Raw genomic sequence first — 6,000 nt, forward strand, 5'->3', positions numbered from 1 at the left:
CCAAACTGGAGCTGACTGACTCCTCAAATGGGGATGACATGTTCTGAATGTTTCAAAATTGGCCCAGGTTACATCTCTGCCTTCTGTTGTCATCCACATTCCTCTTAGCTGTGAGCAGTTTACACACCACCCAGAGCCAAGGCATCCACAGAATCAGCACTCCTGAGTATGACCCTGGGATGAACATGGTGAAAGTAGAGAACTAATGGCTGCAACTTGTCCATTGACCCACAGTCATGCTCTGGCACATGTGTGCAAACACATATATAAATATACAGATGAGTAAATGTATTAAAATTTTGAGACCAGAATTCCATACCAGGTAACTCTCAACCTTGTTTTGTCAAGTGACATAGACATTTATGGAGAAATGATGAAGGAAAACCATGCTTCCCTTGAGATTTTTTTTTTTTTTTTTTTTTTTTTTTTTTTTTTTTTTTTGGTTTTTCGAGACAGGGTTTCTCTGTGTAGCTTTGCGCCTTTCCTGGGACTCACTTGGTAGTCCAGGCTGGCCTCGAACTCACAGAGATCCGCCTGGCTCTGCCTCCCAAGTGCTGGGATTAAAGGCGTGCGCCACCACCGCCCGGCTCCCTTGAGATTTTTAAACAAATGTTTGATGAAAGAAGGTGAGGATGCCAGAATGATGCTGGGGAGGGACCACAAAGGTTTTGGAGGTTATACAAGTTTTGTTTCATACAGAAGAAGACTTGGATCTCTGCATGACAACAGACCCACACATCTCTGATGTTTTCTAAATGGACAGAGACCCTCAGTGAGGAAACATTGAGAATGTTCATTGCTGTGACAGTAGAGTGGAGACAATGCCCTTCTTCCTTCCTTCCCTGCTGTCTCTGTCACATGCCACTACCATTTAGCACTTACTGCATTCTATTTGTATTATTGTTAGCTGTTAACAATCTCTTTTTCTACCCTTAATACATTTATTCAGCTGACAATTAGGGGAGGTTATTAAAGTGTCAGCAGGCACAAAGGGGTAACATCCCATAAAGAGGAGCTACCAGGCATGGTGGTGTGGTAACATGCCACTGATCTCAACCCCAGAGAAGTAGTCACAGAACGATCAGGAGTCTGAGGCAAGCTTGGGCTACAAGAGACCCTCCCTAAGACAATAATATAAATAAAAATGAAGAACAGCCTGTCTTCACAGTGGAGAGAGAGCCAATGGAGCAGTATGTGGAAACATGGCCTGACTTGGCCCTGTGTGCTCTCTGGTTCTGTCTCCCAGAACATGTAGCAGTTGGGGAGCTGAAGTCTCTTATTTGATAGACAAGCCTGGATTTCTTGCAGCAGGCAGAACCCTCCCTGGCCACCCAGCAGAGACAAGGCCTTGGAGACGATTGCTGGGCTTCTATACATGAAAGCCTTTGGTATAAGTCAGGGATGCTCTCCTAGCTTACGTGCAGTCATAAGCATCTTGAATACTTCCTAGAGGGGAATTCATGGGGTCCTGGCTCACTGGAGTCTTACTGATAAATTGAACAGTGTGCAGAGAGGCTTTGTTATACTATTGGCCTGGCCAAAGTGTCTAGGCCAAAGCCCAGGAATCTGCATGTCACCAAGACCAACTTTGGCAGTGGTTATTAGCCTTTCTAAGGCTGTGACAGTCTCAGGTAGACATCACTCCAGGGAGAGAGAAGGTGCTGGAAAGTTCCCAGGGTCACTCATTTCTCTCTGTCTCCTTGTCTCTCTGTCTCCGTCTCTGTCTCTCTGTCTCTGTCTCTGTCTCTGTCTCTCTCTCTCTGTCTCTCTCTCTCTCTCTGTGTGTGTGTGTGTGTGTGTGTGTGTGTGTGTGTGTGTGTGTGTGTGTGCCTGCTCTGAGCCCTCTTGGTTCTCCTCATAGGGATAACCTGAGATAGTCAGAATTTCTCATAAACATTAGGAGCTTGTTTTTCTTTCCGACCAGTAGAGAGGAGTGCCAGGACCAATACTGGTTGTTTGGAGACCTCTGGAAAAGCCCACCTGTAGTGTAAAAGGGCCAGCCACAGAAACCCACCCTGGCCCTGAAACCAGAACCTATGAAAGAAACAGTGGGAGGAGGGAGGGAGGTGGATCTGTGATTGGCATGTAAAATGAATAGAAAATTTCTTTAAAAGCCCACTCATGCACAAGAAGTGGATTCGGATTCTACCACCATGCCCCCCCACAAGCAGATCAAGCTACACAACTGTCTCACCATGCAGAGGGCCTAGTCCAGTCCTATACAGGCCGCATGGCCATTGATCCAACTTTCATGAGTTCCTACTAGTTTGGTTTGGTTGTCTCTGCATGTTTCCCCATCATGATCCTGATGCACTTGCTCCTAGAATTCCTCCTCTCTCTCTTTGACTGATTTCTGGAGCTCTGCCTGGTGTTTGGCTGTGGATCTCTGCATCTGCTTCCATCAGTCATTGGAGAGAAGCTCTGTGATGACAGTTAGGGTATTCACTGATCTGATCACTGGGGTAAGCCAGTTCAGTTCAGGCACCCTCTCCACTATTTCTAGTAGTCCAAGCTGGGGTCATACTTGGGGATTCCTGGCAACTTCTCTAGCACTGGGTTTCTCTCTATTCCCATGATGTCTCCCTCTATAATGGTATCTGTTTCATTGTGTTCCCACTCCATCCCTGTTCCAGATGGGACACATCGTGCATCCTTGAGGCAGGAGGAAGGACTTGGACTTGCCTCTACTGGATATGCCTCCCCATGGGAGGCCTTGCTTCTTGTGGGGGGCAGTGGGTTGGGTGGGGAAGGCTGGGGTGGCAGGAGGAGGGAAGAGGGGGGAACTTTGATTGGTGTGTAAAATGAATGAAAAAATTTCTTAATAAAAAATAAAATAAAATAAAGAAAATTTCTTTAAAAAAAGAAAAAAGAAATGAAAAGAAAAAGAAACATCCTGGTCCTGAAACCCAAGCCAGTGAAAGAAACACTTTAACCCTGAAATGAAAACCAAATAAACACACTCTGACCCTGAAACCAAAGCCAAAGTATCACACTTTGCCCCTGGAACCAGAGCTAATAAAGAAATACACCCTGGCCCTGAAACTAGAGGCAAAGGGCTAAAAAAGAACCAATAAAAGAAACACACTTTGGCCCTGAAAATAGAGCCAGCACTGCCCCTTGTAGCTAGAGTTTTCCTGCCTGGTCCACAGTCAGGACAAATCTCTCTCACCTGCCAGTCCACACAGCCGCTCAAACCCTACCAAGTAAACACAGAGACTTATATTTGTTACAAACTGTATGGCCGTGGCACGCTTCTTGCTAGCTCTTCTTATAGCTTAAATTAAGCCATTTCCATTAATCTATACCTTGCCACATGGCTCGTGGCTTACCGGCATCTTCACATGCTGTTTGTCATCGTGGCGGCTGGCAGTGTCTCTCTGACTCAGCCTTCCACTTCCCAGCTTTATTCTCCTCCTTGTCCCGCCTACACTTCCTGCCTAGCCAATGGTCAATCAGTGTTTTACTTATTGACTAATCAGCAACACATTTGCCATACAGAACATCCCACAGCAGCCCCTGACCAACTAAATCAACCAATCCCTGAGCAGGAAAACCAACCAATCCCTGGGCAGAAAAATCTTCTTCCTGGAAAAATTCCATCCCTAAGAAGCCCTACATAAGCCCCTCGGCCAGTTCAGTTACCAGTTGTCCTTCTCCACCCTGGCAGAGTCAGCTTCTATCCTGATTCCTTCTTCCCAAATCTCTTTCTTTCAAGATTTTGTGTGTAGATCTTTTCCAGGTGAGGAGCAGTCTCTGCTGGGATATTCCCTTAGGGGAACTGAGCAGAAGAAGACATGGATAGTTCTTCTAGGAAATCCCCTTCGGGAGAGGCGCATAAGTGGCAACTTTTTTGCCAGCATCTGAGCAGATTGCTACATTTCTGCAGTGAGTTCCCCTTTAGCAGAGTGAAGCAGAAGAAGTAACATCTTGGGGCTGAGCTGAAAAGAAATGGGTATCTCTGCTGGGACTTTCCTTTAGTGGAGGAGAGCAGAAGATGGTAATGGAGTAAATCTCTGAATCTGTAAGCAAGCCCACAATTAAATGCTTTCTTTTATCAGAGTTGCCTTGGTCATGATGTCTCTTCACAGCAATAGTACAGGGACTTAGAGAGGCACCTTTAGCAGAATCTTCTAGCCTAATTTTCTTTGCTTGAGTCCTTTGGGAAGAAGAGTGCACCTGCTGTCTTGTGCCCCAGTGTTTGAAGATCCTAATCCAGCGTAATTACTGGTGTTGTGGCAAGCCCCCACCTGCCACCACTTTCAGGGGATCAGAGAGAGTTTGCAAACCTCCCTCAGTTTGGACCTTCATTGAACTGGACCAGTAGTTCATTCTTCAGTGACATGTTACTTATGGGGAGGTGCCAGGGGATTGGGAAAATACAGGCAATTATAGCTGCAGGCATTAGTACCATTTTTAGTACCTTAATGCTGTGCTGGAGAAGACACAGCCTTGCCTGATGCTCATTCTCTACCTGAAAGGATTCATTGAGCCTCAGTAATCCACAGAGAGCACAGGTGGATGGGAATGCCTAGCAGCGCCTGAGGCCTTCCTGCACTCCATCTCATTTCAGCTCAGTGAGGGGGGCCAGGATCTGGTTGAGCCTAGTGCTCCATCTGTCTCTAGCTGGTGACACTTTCTCTCTCATACTTCCCCTTGAGCATGGAGAAGCTCCTGGAAAGGGCACCTTGGCTTGCAGGGAGGTGAGGACTGTAACATGTGACATTAGCAGTCCCTCCCTTTGACAGTATCTTGTATCCTGGGGAGCTCTGTCATCATCTGAGATGTCACCAGTGTTGTGGAGACACCCATGACCCTTAGGGCATTTGTCCAGTGCCTATAAGACTCAACCAAAGGCATGTTATTGAAAAGACTGAGCAGACTACTAGAGAGATAGAATGGAGAGCACAGGGAGACCAGAGACACACAGAAGGAAGCTGGCATTTGGTCTCATGTAAAACAGCAAGAAACAGATGTTCCAGAGGAATGTGCTTGATTACTGGGCAGGAGATGGGGAGCTTCCTGGAGGAGTTGGACTTGACCTGGGCCTCCCAGGAGTAAGGCTCAGCAGCTCCTCCTGGAAGTAATGAGCCTATCCTTCTCTGAGTTCCTAAAGGGCAGATCCAGAGTCAGGGATTTCTGATGTTCAGTTTGTCAGAGAGTCAGGAGCTTACAGCCTGCTCTGCTGGAGGTCTTCTGCTTTCCCTCTGAGTGAGGAAGGAGTCAGGGGAACTATTTTAGTACCATCACTGCTCTTCATCCCCACTCCATTCCTTTAGGAATTGTTGCACTAAAAACAGGGAGAGGAAACTGCCCTGGCAAAGCCTGAGATTCTCATACTTCACATCACAACCACTAGCAGAGCAGGAGTCACCAAGCATTGCTGTCTGCCAGGGAGTCCTAAGGTGTCTGAGATCCCAGCTGCATGGGTGGCACCCAGATATCCAGTGTAGCCTGAGAGCTTTTAGAGGCAGTGTATTAGGACAGAGACAGTCCCCTTCCTGACTTCTCTGGGTGTCCTCAGCTGTAAGTGAGGAAGGGTAGGTGAATCTGATGACCAAGTTTTGTCCTGCATGGATTTTCCATCAATATGAAGGTCTGAAGGATCCAGGAAGTGATTGAGCACCCCCACACTCCCTGAGTGCTTGTGGATAGTACCAATTTTCTCCTGGCTCTGACAAAAGAAGATTGAAGGCTCTGAAGTCAAGTTGCATTCTGTGCAACTGTGAATCAGTCCAAGGAAGTTTCTTGGGTCACCTTGTGCAGAGAGGCAGAGGAAACCAGCTGACTTCTGAGATACCCTCTACCTATAAAGAAATGGGAGAATTGACAGCCACAGAGGGGGAGACTCAAGTCTGGGCTTTCAGAACCTGCTAGGGCAGAGTCTCATCTGGTATTCCCTTCCTGAATATCATTCTGTGTGTCACCTTTGACTGAGATGAAGTAGTGTGGAGGGCAGGCATTGTCCCTTGGCTTCCAGAATTGGATATTCTTGAGATAGCT

The sequence above is a fragment of the Peromyscus californicus genome, unplaced genomic scaffold, assembly GCF_007827085.1.
Source record: "Peromyscus californicus insignis strain IS unplaced genomic scaffold, ASM782708v3 Scaffold_12__1_contigs__length_115047231, whole genome shotgun sequence".
In the NCBI taxonomy this organism is placed as follows: Eukaryota; Metazoa; Chordata; class Mammalia; order Rodentia; family Cricetidae; genus Peromyscus; species Peromyscus californicus.